At 41.4% G+C, this 8,556-nt stretch overlaps 1 non-coding gene across 1 annotated transcript; it reads left to right on the forward strand.

The window, feature by feature from the left end:
- Positions 1-2,148: 2,148 nt before the first annotated feature.
- LOC130984649 (small nucleolar RNA R71) lies at positions 2,149-2,256 on the forward strand. The gene has a single exon (XR_009088567.1). It is a non-coding gene; the product is annotated as a small nucleolar RNA R71 (small nucleolar RNA).
- Positions 2,257-8,556: the final 6,300 nt, after the last annotated feature.

Raw genomic sequence — 8,556 nt, forward strand, 5'->3', positions numbered from 1 at the left:
GTGGGGTCCACAGATCCTGAGGTGTCAAGGAAAAGTCATCCCTGCACCAAATGGCATGCAAAATCACGTTTTGTGCCACTTCTGGCGTTAAACGCCGGGCTGGTGCCCATTCCTGGCGTTTAACGCCAGGTTCTTGCCCTTTTCTGGCGTTTAACGCCAGTCTGGTGCCCCTTTCTGGCGTTAAACGCCCAGAATGGTGCCAGACTGGGCGTTAAACGCCCAACAGCTAACCTTACTGGCGTTTAAACGCCAGTGAATTCTTCCTCCAGGGTGTGCTGTTTTTCTTCCTGTTTTTCATTCTGTTTTTGCTTTTTCACTTGATTTTGTGACTTCTCATGATCATCAACCTACAAAATAAAATAAAATAACAAAGGAAAATATGTAAAATATAACATTGGGTTGCCTCCCAACAAGCGCTTCTTTAATGTCAGTAGCTTGACAGAGGACTCTCATGGAGCCTCACAGATACTCAGAGCCATGTTGGAGCCTCCCAACACCAAACTTAGAGTTTGAATGTGGGGGTTCAACACCAAACTTAGAGTTTGGTTGTGGCCTCCCAACACCAAACTTAGAGTTTGACTGTGGGGGCTCTGTTTGTCTCTGATTTGAGAGAAGCTCTTCATGCTTCCTCTCCATGGTGATAGAGGGATATCCTTGAGCCTTAAACACAAGGGATTCTTCATTCACTTGAATGATCAATTCACCTCCATCAACATCAATCACAGCCTTTGCTGTGGCCAGGAAGGGTCTGCCAAGGATGATGGTTTCATCCATGCACTTCCCAGTCTCTAGGACTATGAAATCAGCAGGGATGTAATGGTCTTCAACTTTTACCAGAACATCCTCTACAAGTCCATAAGCTTGTTTTCTTGAGTTATCTGCCATCTCTAGTGAGATTTTTGCAGCTTGCACCTCAAAGATCCCTAACTTCTCCATTACAAAGAGAGGCATGAAGTTTACACTTGACCCTAAGTCACACAGAGCCTTCTTGAAGGTCATGGTGCCTATGGTACAAGGTATTGAAAACTTCCCAGGATCCTGCCTCTTTTGAGGCAGTTTCTGCCTAGACAAGTCATCCAGTTCTTTGGTGAGCAAAGGAGGTTCATTCTCCCAAGTCTCATTTCCAAATAACTTGTCATTTAGCTTCATGATTGCTCCAAGGTATTTAGCAACTTGCTCTTCAGTGACATACTCATCCTCTTCAGAGGAAGAATACTCATCAGAGCTCATGAAAGGCAGAAGTAAGTCCAATGGAATCTCTATGGTCTCATTTTGAGCCTCAGATTCCCATGGTTCCTCATTGGGGAACTCAGTGGAGGTCAGTGCACGCCCACTGAGGTCTTCCTCAGTGGCGTTCACTTCCTCTTCTTCCTCCCAGAATTCGGCCATGTTAATGGCTTTGCACTCTCCTTTTGGATTTTCTTCAGTATTGCTTGGGAGAGTACTAGAAGGGAGTTCAGTAATTTTCTTGCTCAGCTGTCCCACTTGTGCCTCCAAGTTTCTAATGGAGGACCTTGTTTCAGTCATGAAACTTTGAGTGGTTTTGATTAGATCAGAGACCATTGTTGCTAAGTCAGAGGTATTCTGCTTAGAACTCTCTGTCTGTTGCTGAGAAGATGATGGAAAAGGCTTGCTATTGCTAAACCTGTTTCTTCCACCATTATTGTTGTTGAAACCTTGTTGAGGTTTCTCTTGATTCTTCCATGAGAAATTTGGGTGATTTCTCCATGAAGAATTATAGGTGTTTCCATAGGGTTCTCCTAGGTAATTCACCTCTTCTATTGAAGGGTTCTCAGGATCATAGGCTTCTTCTTCAGATGAAGCATCCTTAGTACTGCTTGGTGCATTTTGCATTCCAGACAGACTTTGAGAAATCAAATTGACTTGTTGAGTCAATATTGTGTTCTGAGCCAATATGGCATTCAGAGCATCTATCTCAAGAACTCCTTTCTTCTGATTTATCCCATTGTTCACAGGATTCCTTTCAGAAGTGTACATGAATTGGTTATTTGCAACCATTTCAATTAGTTCTTGAGCTTCTGCAGGCGTCTTCTTCAGATGAAGAGATCCTCCAGCAGAGCTATCCAAAGACATCTTGGATATTTCAGAGAGACCATCATAGAAAATACCTATGATGCTCCATTCAGAAAGCATGTCAGAAGGACATTTTCTGATCAATTGTTTGTATCTTTCCCAAGCTTCATAGAGGGATTCTCCATCCTTCTGTCAGAAGGTTTGGACTTCCACTCTAAGCTTGCTCAATTTTTGAGGTGGAAAGAACTTTGCCAAGAAGGCATTGACTAGCTTTTCCCAAGAGTCCAGGCTTTCTTTAGGTTGAGAATCCAACCATGTCCTAGCTCTGTCTCTTACAGCAAAAGGGAATAGCATAAGTCTATAGACCTCAGGGTCTACCCCATTAGTCTTGACAGTGTCACAGATTTGCAAGAACTCAGCTAAAAACTGATGAGGATCTTCCAATGGAAGTCCATGGAACTTGCAATTCTGTTGCATTAGAGAAACTAATTGAGGCTTAAGCTCAAAGTTGTTTGCTCCAATGGCAGGGATAGAGATGCTTCTCCCATAGAAGTCGGGAGTAGGTGCAGTAAAGTCACCCAGCACCTTCCTTGCATTGTTTGCATTGTTGTTGTTTTCGGCTGCCATGTGTTCTTCTTCTTTGAAGAATTCGGTCAGGTCCTCTAAAGAGAGTTGTGCTTTGGCTTCTCTTAGCTTTCTCTTCAAGGTCCTTTCAGGTTCAGGATCAGGCTCAACAAGAATGCTTTTGTCTTTGCTTCTGCTCATAAGAAAGAGAAGGGAACAAGAAAATGTGAAATCCTCTATGTCACAGTATAGAGATTCCTTGAGGTGTCAGAGAAAAAGAGGAGTAGAAGACAGAAGTAGAAAATTCGAACTTATCAAAGGAGATGGAGTTCGAATTTTGCATTAAGGGATAGTGTTAGTCCATGAATAGAAGGATGTGAGGAGAAGGGAAGTAATTTTCGAAAATTAAGTGAAAGATTTTTGAAAATATTTTGAAAAACACTAATTAATTTTCGAAAATAAGAGTGGAAAAGAAATCAAGTGATTTTTGAAAAAGATTTTGAAATTAGAAGTCAAAAAGATTTGATTGAAAACTATTTTGAAAAAGATGAGGTTAAGAAGATATGATTGATTTTAAAAATATGTGATTGAGAAAATATGATTTGAAAACAATTTTAAAAAGATTTGATTTTAAAAATTAATGACTTGCCTAACAAGAAAAGATATGATTCAAACATTAAACCTTTCTCAACAGAAAAGGCAACATACTTGAAATGTTGAATCAAATCATTAATTGATAGTAAGTATCTTTGAAAAAGGAAAGAAATTAATTTTGAAAACATTTGATTGAAAAGATATGATTTGAAAAAGATTTGATTTTGAAAAACTTTGAAAACTTGAAAAAAAAATTAGATTTGAAAACAAAATTCTCCCCCTTGTGCCATCCTGGCGTTAAACGCCCAGAATGGTGCACATTCTGGCGTTTAACGCCCAAAACTATACCCTTTTGGGCGTTAAACGCCCAACCAGGTACCCTGGCTGCCGTTTAAACGCCAGTCTGTCCTTCTTCACTGGGCGTTTTGAACGCCCAGCTTTTTCTGTGCAATTCTTCTGCTGTATGTTCTGAATCTTCAATTCTCTGTGTTGTTGACTTGAAAAGACACCAATTAAAAATATTTTTGGATTTTTAATAATGAAGGATAATCAAAATGCAACTAAAATCAAATAACAATGCATGCAAGACACCAAACTTAGCAGTTTGTATACCACTGACACTAATAATATGAGAATGCATATGAGACACACAAAATACTTCAAGTTAATAGAATTCAAAGATTAGAGCACGAAAATCATCAAGAATTTCTTGAAGATCACTAAGACACATGAATGAATGCATGCAATTGACACCAAACTTAAGATGAGACACTAGACTCAAACAAGAACTATTTTTGGATTTTATGATTTTTTTGATTTTTTTTTGTGTTTTGATTGATCTTTTTTTTTCCGAAAATTAAGTGGAAAAAGATATCAAAATTCTTAATGAGAATTTCAGGAATCAGTGCAATGTTAGTCTAAGACTCCGGTCCAGGAATTAGACATGGCTTCACAGCCAGCCAAGCTTTCAAAGAAAGCTTCGGTCCAAAACACTAGACATGGCCAGAGGCCAGCCAAGCCTTAGCAGATCACTGCTCCAAAAGCAAGATTGATAAAGATCAAGAAGCTCTTGTGATGACAAGTTGAAACCTCGGTCCAATAAGATTAGACATGGCTTCTCAGCCAGCCAGACTTCAACAAATCATCATGAAACTCTAGAATTCTTCTTCAAGAATTTTGAAAAAAAAAATATACCTAATCTAAGCAACAAGATGAACCGTCAGTTGTCCAAACACAAAACAATCCCCGGCAACGGCGCCAAAAACTTGGTGCTGTTGCCGGATCTTGGCACTGATGTTACCAAAAGCTTGCTCAAAACTTGAACAATCCCCGGCAACGGCACCAAAAACTTGGTGCGCGAAATTGTGAACAATACTTTTCACAACTCTCATAATCCCAGGTCATGAACTCCAAAAACTTGGTAGTTCAATTCCATGGCATTACACAACTTCGCACAACTAACCAGCAAGTGCACTGGGTCGTCCAAGTAATACCTTACGTGAGTAAGGGTCGATCCCACGGAGATTGTTAGTATGAAGCAAGCTATGGTCATCTTGTAAATCTTAGTCAGGCAAACTCAAATGGATATGGTGATAAACGAAAATAACATAAAAGATAAAGATAGAGATACTTATGTAATTCATTGGTAGGAACTTCAGATAAGCGCATGAAGATGCCTTCCCTTCCGTCTCTCTGCTTTCCTACTGTCTTCATCCAATCCTTCTTATTCCTTTCCATGGCAAGCTTGTGTAGGGTTTCACCGTTGTCAATGGCTACCTCCCATCCTCTCAGTGAAAGCGATTGCATATGCTCTGTCACAGCATAGCGGAATTCAGCTGTCGGTTCTCGGTCAGGCCGGAATAGAATCCATTGATTCTTTTGCGTCTGTCACTAACGCCCCGCCCGCTAGGAGTTTGAAGCACGTCACAGTCATTCAGTCATTGAATCCTACTCAGAATACCACAGACAAGGTTAGACCTTCCGGATTCTCTTGAATGCTGCCATCAGTTCTTGCCTATACCACAAAGATTCCGGTTAAAGAATCTAAGAGATATTCACTAGAGCCTTGGTTGCTTGTAGAACAAAAGTGGTTGTCAGTCACCTTGTTCATAAGTGAGAATGATGATGAGTGTCACGGATCATCACATTCATCAAGTTGAAGAACAAGTGATATCTTAGAACAAGAACAAGCGGAATTGAATGGAAGAACAATAGTAATTGCATTAATACTCGAGGTACAGCAGAGCTCCACACCTTAATCTATGGTGTGTAGAAACTCCACCGTTGAAAATACATAAGAACAAGGTCTAGGCATGGCCGAATGGCCAGCCTCCCAATGATCTAAGAACTAGATGTCCAAAGATGATCTAGAGATCTAAAGTGATCAAAAGATTTCGAATACAATAGTAAAAGGTCCTATATATAGAAAACTAGTAGCCTAGGGTGTACAGAGATGGGTAAATGACATAAAAATCCACTTCCGGGCCCACTTGGTGTGTGCTTGGGCTGAGCAATGAAGCAATTTCGTGCAGAGACTCTTCTTGGAGTTAAACGCCAGCTTTTATGCCAGTTTGGGCGTTTAACTCCCATTTGGGTGCCAGTTCCAGCGTTTAACGCTGGGATTCCTGAGGGTGATTTTGAGCGCTGGTTTGGGCCATCAAATCTTGGGCAAAGTATAGACTATCATATATTGCTGGAAAGCCCAGGATGTCTACTTTCCAACGCCGTTGCGAGCGCGCCAATTGGGCTTCTGTAGCTCCAGAAAATCCACTTCGAGTGCAGGGAGGTCAGAATCCAACAGCATCTGCAGTCCTTTTTAGTCTCTAAATCAGATTTTTGCTCAGGTCCCTCAATTTCAGCCAGAAAATACCTGAAATCACAGAAAAAGACACAAACTCATAGTAAAGTCCAGAAAAGTGAATTTTAACTAAAAACTAATAAAAATATACTAAAAACTAACTAGATCATGCCAAAAACATACTAAAAACAATGCCAAAAAGTGTATAAATTATCCGCTCATCACCTCCCAATAAGCGCTTCTTTAATGTCAATAACTTGATAGTGAGCTCTCATGGAGCTTCACAGATCATCAAAGCCTTGTTGAGACCTCCCAACACCAAACTTAGAGTTTGAATGTGGGGGCTTCTCAACACCAAACTTAGAGTTTGGTTGTGGCCTCCCAACACCAAACTTAGAGTTTGATTGTGGGGGTTTGTTTGACTCTGTTTTGAGAGAAACTTATCCTGCTCTTTTTCATGTTTACAGAGGGATACCCTTGGGCCTTAAATACAAGGTAGTCCCCATTCAATTGAAGGACTAATTCTCCTCTGTTAACATCAATCACAGCTCCTGCTATGGCTAGGAAGGGTCTTCCAAGGATGATGTATTCATCCTCTTCCTTCCTAGTGTCTAAGATTATGAAATCAGCAGGGATGTAAAGGCCTTTAACCTTCACTAACACGTCCTCTACCATTCCATAAGCTTGTCTTATTGACTTGTCTGCCATCTCTAATGAGAAAGTGGCAGTTTGTACCTCAAAGATTCCCAGTTTCTCCATTAAAGAGAGTGGCATAAGATTTATACCTGACCCCAGGTCACACAGAGCCTTTTCAAAAGTCATGGTGCCCATGGTACAGGGTATTAAGAATTTACTAGGATCTTGTTTCTTTTGAGGTAAAGTTTGCTAAACCCATCTATCTAGTTCACTAATGAGCAAGGGAGGTGCATATTCCCAAGTCTCATTATCAAATAACTTGGCATTCAGCTTCATGATAGCTCTTAGATATTGAGCAACTTTCTCTCCAGTTACATCTTCATCCTCTTCAGAGGAAGAATAGTTTTCAGAGCTCATGAATGGCAGAAGGAGGTTTAATGGAATCTCTATGGTCTCTATGTGAGCCTCAGATTCCTTTAGGTCCTCAATAAGGAACTCCTTCTTGTCTGGGAGACGTCCCATGAGGTCTTCCTTATTGGGGTTCATGTCCTCCCCTTCCTCTCTAGGTTCGGCCAGTTTGATTATGTCAATGGCTTTGCACTCTCTTTTCGGATTCTCTTCAGTATTGCTTGGGAGAGTACTAGGAGGAGTTTCAGTGATTTTCTTACTCAGCTGGCCCACTTGTGCCTCCAAATTTCTGATGGAGGACATTGTTTCACTCAGGAAAGTTAAAATGGCCTTAGACAGATCAGAGACTATGATTGCTAAGCTAGAGGAGCTCTGCTCAGAATTCTCTGTCTGTTGCTGAGAAGATGATGGAAAAGGCTTGCTATTGCTGTGCTTGTTTCTTCCACCATTATTAAAGCCTTGTTGAGGCTTTTGTTGATCCTTCCATGAGAAATTTGGATGATTTCTCCATGAAGACTTATAGGTGTGATGCAAATGCATATTTACTTTATTAGTTAGTTAGTTTAGTTAGTTTTAGCTTAATTTCACTCATTTTCTCTAAATACACAAGTCCTTTTATGAATTTTGTTTCCATGCATGAGAATACCAAGGAATATGTTGATTCTAGCCAAATTCATGCAAATGATTTAAGGAATGCATATATGAATGAGTATGAATGAATCTCATGAAATTTATTGCATGAATTGGTAAGACTTTGAAGCTATTTCCCTTGTTGATGATAGGTGATGAAACAAGGAAGCATGGAAGCAAGAATGATGCAAGCTGGGCAAGAAGTTGGCGTTGCCAACTTGGATATAATGGGCGTTGTTCTTGCCAACGCCAGGAAGAGGAGTTGGCGTTGCCAACTTGGGATTAGAGGGCGTTGTTGAGGATAACGCCAGGCTACCAAGAAGAAGAGTTGGCGTTGCCAACTTGGGAAGAGAGGGCGTTGTTAAGGACAACGCCAGGCAGCCTTGGAAGCAAAGTTGGCGTTGCCAACTTGAAGAATAGGCTGAGTTGTTGAAGGCAACGCCACACAAGCAAGCTTGGCCCTGGATGAAGTGAAGCACGTTGCCAACTTGAGGAGGGCGTTGCCAACGCCACACACAAGCAAACTTGGCCCAGGAAAATGAGATGCACGTTGCCAACTTGAGGAGGGCGTTGCCAACGCCACACACAAGCAAACTTGGCCCAGGAAAATGAGATGCACGTTGCCAACTCCGAGTTATGAAGGCGTGTTCCTTGGCAACGCACACAAGCAAGAATGAAGCCTTGAAGAGGAGCTCGAGGGCGTTGCCAACGCCAAGAACTATGGGCGTTATTCAAGGCAACGCCAAGCAACTTTGGCACCATAGGAAACAAGTTCGAGGGCGTTGCCAACGCCACTATCATTGGCGTTATCCTTGGCAACGCCAGAAATGGGTGCTTGGCTAGGCACCAAGTCTTGGGTGCCAGCCAAGTTGCCAACGCCCATGTGCCGCACC

Source organism: Arachis stenosperma, chromosome 5 (assembly GCF_014773155.1).
Source record: "Arachis stenosperma cultivar V10309 chromosome 5, arast.V10309.gnm1.PFL2, whole genome shotgun sequence".
NCBI classification, from domain to species: domain Eukaryota; kingdom Viridiplantae; phylum Streptophyta; class Magnoliopsida; order Fabales; family Fabaceae; genus Arachis; species Arachis stenosperma.